The sequence below is a fragment of the Scyliorhinus torazame genome, chromosome 13 (assembly GCF_047496885.1).
Source record: "Scyliorhinus torazame isolate Kashiwa2021f chromosome 13, sScyTor2.1, whole genome shotgun sequence".
Classification (NCBI taxonomy): domain Eukaryota; kingdom Metazoa; phylum Chordata; class Chondrichthyes; order Carcharhiniformes; family Scyliorhinidae; genus Scyliorhinus; species Scyliorhinus torazame.
The window spans coordinates 10,082,525-10,092,193 of NC_092719.1; positions in this window are offsets into that span (position 1 = coordinate 10,082,525).

The following is a 9,669-nucleotide window of genomic DNA, read 5'->3' on the forward strand; positions in this document are numbered from 1 at the left end:
CTCAGAATCACGCTTGATTTTAGAAGTGCCTTTTTGTTTGCTCAAGTTTCAGCTCGCATTCATTTGCATATCACCAAAAGTAGATTCACTGAATTGTTACGGCACAGGTGGAGGCCATTCGGCCCATCGTATCTGCAACCGATCATCATGGCTTAGTGCCGTTCTCCTGCCTTTTCCCATACCCCTGCACATTGTTTCTATTCAAATAATCATCTAATTCCCCCTTGAATGCTTTGTTTGAACCTGCCTCCACCACACTTCCAGGCCGTGCTTTCCAGACCTGAACCACTCGTGTGAAAAAGTTTTTTCTCGCGTCACATTCGCTTCTTTTGCAAATCACTTTAAATCTGTGCCCTCTTGTTCTTCTTCCTTTTACGCGGGTGAACAGTTTCTCCCTGTCTCATCTGTCCAGCCCTCTCATGATTTTGAACATCCCTATCAAATCTCCTCATTGCCTTCTCTCTGAGGAGAACAGTCCAATCCTCTCCAATCTATCCTCATAACTGAAATTTCTCATCACTGGAACCATTCTTGTAAACCTCTTCTGCACGCGTCACAATGCGTTCACATCCTAACCATACTGTGGTGCCCAGAACTGTGCACAGTATTGCAGCTGAGGTCTATCTAGTGCCTTGTATAAGTTCAGTTTAATCTTCTTGCTCCTGAACTCTATGCCCCTATTCATAAAGCCCAGTGTGCTCTATAATCTATTAACTGCTCTCTGTCCTGCCACCTTCAATGATTTATGAACTATACACTCCGGTCCCTCTGCTCCTGCACTCCTCTACAGTTGTGACACCTGGATAAGATATGCAAGGCAGGAGAAAAGGCTGAACATTTTTCACCTTATCTCTGAGTTGGTGACCTTGCCCTGCCGAGAAATGCCGAGAATATAGGCGGCACGGTGGCGCAGTGGTTAGCACTGCTGCCGCACGGCGCTAAGGACCCAGGTTTGATCCCGGCTCTGGGTCACTGTCCGTGTGGAGTTTGCACATTCTCCCTGTGTCTGCGTGGGCCTCACCCCCGCAACACACAGATGTGCAGGGTAGGTTGATTGGCCACGCTAAAATTGCCCCTTAATTGAACCTGGGTCCCTGGTGCTGCGAGGCAACAGTGCTAACTACTGTGCCACCGTGCCACTCCCAAAAGTTCTAAAGACCTCCTGTATACTGAACTGGCCACTGTGTCATGACCTGCTGATGTCCATATTTCTGCTGTAAGGACACCTGTGAGCAAGATATAAAGATGGCCATTGACACAGACAAACCAGGAGACAATCACTGATGGCCTTGACCTCTGAAAACTGACAGGAGGGCTATTGGAAGAGGCAAGGTGAAAGAAAGCCAGGCTGGCTCAGAGAAGGCCATAAAGAAAGCTGAGGCAAGCAAATCCTGCGTCTCCTCATGTCCACCATCTTCATCTGCAGCAAATATGGCAGAAACAAAACTATTATCTCACGAGGCAGAAAGGAAATTCAATAACAACTTGCAATTATTTAGCACCGTTAATGTCATAAAGTGAGAGGCAGTGGCATAGAGGTAATATCACTGGACTAGTAACCCAGAGGCCCAGACTAACACTGAGTTCGCAGATTCACACCCCACCGTAGCAGTTGGAATTAAAAGATAGCCTAATGGTGACCACAAAACCATTGCTGATTGTTGTAAAATCCTATATGGTTCCCTAAATACGGCAGATGGAATGTGGAGAAATCTGAGGTTATCCACTTTGGTAGGAAAAACAGAAATACAGAATATTCTTTAAATGATGAGGGTCGCAAAGTGTTGAATTTCAAAGCGACTTGGGTGTTCTTGTTCAAGAATCACTGAAAGCTAACATGCAAGTGGAGCATGCAATTCGGAAGCCAGATGGCAAATTGGCCTTTGTTACTATAGGATTGGAGTACAGGAGTAACTGTAAGAGTCTTACTGCAATTACCTAAAGCCTTACTGAGAACTGTGTGCAGTTTTGGTCACCTTACCTGAGGAAAGATACATTTGCCATAGAGGGAGTGCAACAATATTTGACCAAACTAATTCCTGGGATGGAGGGAGTGGCCGGTGAGGGAAGATTCAACAGACTGGAACTTGAGTCTCTGGAGTTTTGAAGAACAAGAGGTGAGTTCATTCAAACATAAGAATTCTTACAGGGGGAAACTAACCACAATGTTTATAAACATCTGGCAGATAAGAGCATTCACTTCCGCTGTTTATCAGCAGAAAGCACTTAACTGCTTTTGATGTGGTGACGACCTGCCAATCATAGGGCAGCACGGTAGCACACGTGGCTGGCACTGTGGCTTCACAGCGTCAGGGTCCCAGGTTCGATTCCCTGCTGGGTCACTGTCTGTGCGGAGTCTGCATGTTCTCCCCATGTCTGCGTGGGTTTCCTCCGGGTGCTCCGGTTTCCTCTCACAGTCCAAAGATGTGCAGGTTAGGTGGATTGGCCATGCTAAATTGCCCTTAGTATCCAAAAAGGTTAGGATCGGTTATGGGGATATGGTGGAAGTGAGGGCTTAGGTTAGTCGGTGCAGACTCGATGGGCCGAATGGCCTCCTGCACTGTATGTTCTATGTTCCATAGCTAGATGTTTATAAACATTGTGGTTAGCTTCACAGTAGGGGTACTTGAGATCCATTCAAACGTGAAGGGAAACATAGCCCTCAAATTGGAACCCCTACAGGACTCCTCCTCCATCCTAACCCACTCAGCCCCCTCCCTCCCCACCATTGCCTCACCTTCTCCACCTTCACGGTCCAAGAGTAGTGCAGCAAGTTCAGGAGCACCAACCCTCCTTTTTGCCTTTGTAGCAGGGCCCTCTTTACCCTCAGCACCTTCCCCGTCCATATAAACTCTGAGATCACTGTTCCTAATTTCCAAAAGAAGGCTTTCGGGAGAAAGATAGGGAGGGTCTGGAAAACAAACAGGAACCTTGGCAGCACATTCATTTTCACAACCTGCACCCTCCCTGCCAGTGTCAGGTGTAGTGTATCCCACACTAATCCCCCCTAATCTCCACCAACACTGTCAAATTACACTTGTGCATTGTAGCCCATTCCCTCGTCACCTGAATCCCCAAGTACCTGAACCTTTCCCTAGCTACCTTAAACGGCAACATTCCAAGTTGGCCACCAGCCCAGCTGCATTCACAGGGAACACCTCACTCTTCCCGAAATTTAACTTCTACCCAGAGAAGGCCCCAAACTTCTCCAATGCTCCCATGATCCTACCCATACTCTCCAGCAGGTCCGACACAAACAACAACAGATCATCTGCATACAGCGACACCCGGTGCTCCTTGCTCCCCCTCACAATCTCCTGCCACTGCACGGACCTCCTGAGGGCCATTGCCAAGGGCTCAATCGCCAGCACCAACAGCAATGGCGACACCCCGTCTCGTTCCTCTGTGCAGACCAAAGCTCCGTGAACTCGTCCCGTTTGGAAACAATGCAGAATCTTTGGCCGTTTTATTTCAGAAACTTCTCAGCTTGCCTTCCAGCCACAAACTGAAACAGAACCTCAACACCGGACTGATTCCAGCCTTGCTCCTCCGATTAAATACATAGAACATAGAACATAGAACAATACAGTGCAGTACAGGCCCTTCGGCCCACGATGTTGCACCGAAACAAAAGCCATCTAACCTACACTATGCCATTATCATCCATATGTTTATCCAATAAACTTTTAAATGCCCTCAATGTTGGCGAGTTCACTACTGTAGCAGGTAGGGCATTCCACGGCCTCACTACTCTTTGCGTAAAGAACCTACCTCTGACCTCTGTCCTATATCTATTACCCCTCAGTTTAAAGGTATGTCCCCTCGTGCCAGCCATATCCATCCGCGGGAGAAGGCTCTCACTGTCCACCCTATCCAACCCCCTGATCATTTTGTATGCCTCTATTAAGTCTCCTCTTAACCTTCTTCTCTCCAACGAAAACAACCTCAAGTCCATCAGCCTTTCCTCATAAGATTTTCCCTCCATACCAGGCAACATCCTGGTAAATCTCCTCTGCACCCGCTCCAAAGCCTCCACGTCCTTCCTATAATGCGGTGACCAGAACTGTACGCAATACTCCAAATGCGGCCGTACCAGAGTTCTGTACAGCTGCAACATGACCTCCCGACTCCGGAACTCAATCCCTCTACCAATAAAGGCCAACACTCCATAGGCCTTCTTCACAACCCTATCAACCTGGGTGGCAACTTTCAGGGATCTATGTACATGGACACCTAGATCCCTCTGCTCATCCACACTTTCAAGAACTTTACCATTAGCCAAATATTCCGCATTCCTGTTATTCCTTCCAAAGTGAATTACCTCACACTTCTCTACATTAAACTCCATTTGCCACCTCTCAGCCCAGCTCTGCAGCTTATCTATATCCTTCTGTAACCTGCTACATCCTTCCACACTATCGACAACACCACCGACTTTAGTATCGTCTGCAAATTTACTCACCCACCCTTCTGCGCCTTCCTCTAGGTCATTGATAAAAATGACAAACAGCAACGGCCCCAGAACAGATCCTTGTGGTACTCCACTTGTGACTGTACTCCATTCTGAACATTTCCCATCAACCACCACCCTCTGTCTTCTTTCAGCTAGCCAATTTCTGATCCACATCTCTAAATCACCCTCAATCCCCAGCCTCCGTATTTTTTGCAATAGCCTACCGTGGGGAACCTTATCAAACGCTTTGCTGAAATCCATATACACCACATCAACTGCTCTACCCTCGTCTACCTGTTCAGTCACCTTCCCAAAGAACTCAATAAGGTTTGTGAGGCATGACCTACCCTTCACAAAGCCATGCTGACTATCCCTGATCATATTATTCCTATCTAGATGATTATAAATCTTGTCTCTTATAATCCCCTCCAAGACTTTACCCACTACAGACGTGAGGCTCACCGGTCTATAGTTGCCGGGGTTGTCTCTGCTCCCCTTTTTGAACAAAGGGACCACATTTGCTGTCCTCCAGTCCTCTGGCACTATTCCTGCAGCCAATGATGACATAAAAATCAAAGCCAAAGGTCCAGCAATCTCTTCCCTGGCCTCCCAGAGAATCCTAGGATAAATCCCATCAGGTCCCGGGGACTTATCTATTTTCAGCCTGTCCAGAATTGCCAACACCTCTTCCCTACGTACCTCAATGCCATCTATTCTATTAGCCTGGGGCTCAGCATTCTCCTCCACAACATTATCTTTTTCCTGAGTGAATACTGACGAAAAATATTCATTTAGTATCTCGCCTATCTCTTCAGACTCCACACACAATTTCCCATCCCTGTCCTTGACTGGTCCTACTCTTTCCCTAGTCATTCGCTTATTCCTGACATACCTATAGAAAGCTTTTGGGTTTTCCTTGATCCTTCCTGCCAAATACTTCTCATGTCCCCTCCTTGCTCGTCTTAGCTTTCTCTTTAGATCCTTCCTCGCTACCTTGTAACTATCCATCGCCCCAACCAAAACTTCACACTTCATCTTCACATAGGCCTCCTTCTTCCTCTTAACAAGAGATTCCACTTCCTTGGTAAACGACGTTTCCCTCGCTCGACGCCTTCCTCCCTGTCTGACGGGTACATACTTATCAAGAACACGCAGTAGCTGATCCTTGAACAAGCCCCACTTATCCAGTGTGCCCAACACTTGCAGCCTACTTCTCCACCTTATCCCCCCCAAGTCACGTCTAATGGCATCATAATTGCCCTTCCCCCAGCTTTAACTCTTGCCCTGCGGTGTATACTTATCCCTTTCCATCATTAACGTAAACGTCACCGAATTGTGGTCACTGTCCCCAAAGTGCTCTCCTACCTCCAAATCCAACACCTGGCCTGGTTCATTACCCAAAACCAAATCCAACGTGGCCTCGCCTCTTGTTGGCCTGTCAACATATTGTTTCAGGAAACCCTCCTGCACACACTGTACAAAAAACGACCCATCTATTGTACTCGAACTATATCTTTTCCAGTCAATATTTGGAAAGTTAAAGTCTCCCATAATAACTACCCTGTTACTTTCGCTCATATCCAGAATCATCTTCGCCATCCTTTCCTCTACATCCCTAGAACTATTAGGAGGCCTATAAAAAACTCCCAACAGGGTGACCTCTCCTTTCCTGTTTCTAACTTCAGCCCATACTACCTCGGAAGAAGAGTCCCCATCTAGCATCCTCTCCGCCACCGTAATACTGCTCTTGACTAGCAGCGCCACACCTCCCCCTCTTTTGCCTCCTTCTCTGAGCTTACTAAAACACCTAAACCCCGGAACCTGCAACATCCATTCCTGTCCCTGCTCTATCCATGTCTCCGAAATGGCCACGACATCGAAGTCCCAGGTACCAACCCACGCTGCCAGTTCCCCTACCTTGTTTCGTATACTCCTGGCATTGAAGTAGACACACTTCAAACCACCTACCTGAACACTGGCCCCCTCCTGTGACATCAAATCTGTGCTCCTGACCTCTATACTCTCATTCTCACTTACCCTAAAACTACAATCCAGGTTCCCATGCCCCTGCTGCATTAGTTTAAACCCCCCCAAAGAGCACTAACAAATCTCCCCCCCAGGATATTTGTGCCCCTCAGGTTCAGATGTAGACCATCCTGTCTGTAGAGGTCCCACCTTCCCCAGAAAGAGCCCCAGTTATCCAAAAATCTGAATCCCTCCCGCCTGCACCATCCCTGTAGCCACGTGTTTAAATGCTCTCTCTCCCTATTCCTCATCTCACTATCACGTGGCACGGGCAACAACCCAGAGATAACAACTCTGTTTGTTCTAGTTCTGAGCTTCCATCCTAGCTCCCTGAAAGCCTGCCTGACATCCTTGTCCCCTTTCCTACCTATGTCGTTGGTGCCAATGTGGACCACAACTTGGGGCTGCTCCCCCTCCCCCCTAAGGACCCGGAAAACACGATCCGAGACATCACGTACCCTTGCACCTGGGAGGCAACATACCAAACGTGAGTCTCTCACGCTCCCACAAAATCTCCTATCTGTGCCCCTGACTATAGAGTCCCCAATTACTAATGCTCTGCTCCTCTCCCCCCTTCCCTTCTGAGCAACAGGGACAGACTCCGTGCCAGAGGCCCGTACCCCATGGCTTACCCCTGGTAAGTCCCCCCCCCCACAAGTATCCAAAGCGGTATACTTGTTTCTCAGGGGAACGACCGCAGGGGATCCCTGCACTGACTGTTTTTTCCCAGTCCCTCTTACAGTTACCCACCTATCTCCAATCTTTGGTGTAACTATTTCCCTGAAGCTGCTATCTATGACCCCTTCTGCCTCCCGAATGATCCGAAGTTCTTCCAACTCCAGCTCCAGTTCCCTAACTCGGTCTTGGAGGAGCTGGAGATGGCAGCACTTCCTGCAGGTAAAATCAGCAGGGACACTAACGGCATCCCTCACCTCAAACATCCTGCAGGAGGAACATTGCACTCCCTTCCCTGCCATTCCTCTAACTTTCTACCAAGATCTGGCTAACAACTAAATTAAATTTTTATAAAAAATAATAATATAATAAAATATGGTACTTACCTCAGACCAATGGGTTTTATTATTAGGTTAGAGGAGGAGGGCGGGTGGGAGACACTACACGTGTAGTGTCTCGGGTTTCCTCTCCACCAGAATTTATTGGTGAGGGTCTTCCCAGACGTCCGCGGGTCGACTTCCTGTTCCCGCATAAAAAACTAATTTTTTAAAAAAAAAGAAAAATTCTCAGCTCCTGCTGAAATTGACTAACCAGCCAGCTGTTCTCACGCCGCCGAAATCGACTGGCCTGCCCCTGCAAAGACAAGTGCTTTTAAAGGTTGACTTACCTCCCAGCAACCTCCTTCCGCAGTGCTCCCGCTGAAACTGACTCACCAGCTGTTCTCCCGCCGAAATCGACTGGCCTGCCCCTGCAAAGACAAGTGCTTTTAAAGGTTGACTTACCTCCCAGCAACCTCCTTCCGCAATGCTCCCGCTGAAACTGACTCACCAGCTGTTCTCCCGCCGAAATCGACTGGCCTGCCCCTGCAAAGACAAGTGCTTTTAACGGTTGACTTACCTCCCAGCAACCTCCTTCCGCAGTGCTCCCGCTGAAACTGACTCACCAGCTGTTCTCCCGCCGAAATCGACTGGCCTGCCCCTGCAAAGACAAGTGCTTTTAAAGGACAGACTTACCTCCCAGCAACCTCCTTCCGCAATGCTCCCGCTGAAACTGACTCACCAGCTGTTCTCCCGCCGAAATCGACTGGCCTGCCCCTGCAAAGACAAGTGCTTTTAAAGGACAGACTTACCTCCCAGCAACCTCCTTCCGCAATGCTCCCGCTGAAACTGATTCACCAGCTGTTCTCCCGCCGAAATCGACTGGCCTGCCCCTGCAAAGACAAGTGCTTTTAAAGGTTGACTTACCTCCCAGCAACCTCCTTCCGCAATGCTGCATGATCTCACTAAACTGACCACAATGTCTCTAATTAACTACTCCGCAGGGTACCCTCTTAATATAAACAAGAACCCAGTGGTTCAAACTTTTACGATGCCTTGATTACCAAAAAGCCCAGCTGTCTTGAAAACCAGGATTTTTAAAAACATGACTGCAGCATTCAAACACACACTAATCCAGGTTTTTAACCCTCACTGCACCAAATACGTATCATACAATATATCTGAAATCCCACATTCATCACAGGTCATTCCATCGAAGACACATTTCTTGTGGAAACTGATAAAGGTATAAACAAGAGCTGGGCCTGGAAGGGTTTCCATAGCAACACCATTTAGTTGGCCATGCATGGCGCCGTTAAAAGTGAACTCAACTGCACGGGTTTCTGAGTTCATAATGAATACAGACACGGACAATGGTGATGCGTCTATATTGACAGCCTCTTCTCATGTGTTTGTTTCCCTTTGAAATTTGGTATTCTTGCATCTGTTCTGATGCGTGCGAGACAAAAAGCTTTGACAGCATGTCTCTTTTTTCAGCAAAACTCAAATTCAGTACTGTAAGCGAGTATTCATTTTGGGTTTTTGGGGGGAAAGGGTTATTTAAGCTGCTTTATTTTTTGTTCATCCTTGCTGTTTCTCACTTTGCTCTCTGTGGCATGCTACCATGCACGTTAAGATTTCTGTACTTTGTAAAGAATTTCACAACGAACACTTAAGGCGGGACCAACAATGTATCAGTAAATTTACAGCATAGCTCTTATGATCTAATCCAATATGGATAATAAAACACAGCAAAACTGCTCCTGAGCAGCCATCAATGGTCTGGCATGGGCTCCAGGCCTTGGTAATGTTGCTCTGTTTACCTGCTATAAATATGGCAGTTAATAAGGTCGCCTTTCTTAATCTTAATTATGAATATGCTTTCAGAGTCGCCAGGTATCTCTCGATACCGCCACAAGGTTTAACCGAATACCAATCAAAGAGCAAATACACCAGTTAGTTAGTTCAAAGTCAATACTACTTTATTTACACACAGTATGATTTACTCATGCACAATAACACTACAGGCTAAACTATATCTATCACTAACACCTATACTTAACTTCGGGTGCTCACTTAGGTCAGAGGAACAATGGCCGTTGTTCGGATCTGAGGCTGTTGGGTTCGAAGAGGTAACAGGAGAACAGCTAAGGTCGTCCGTCTGGTAGCGAGCGTTGAAATTGAACTTACTTGCTTCTG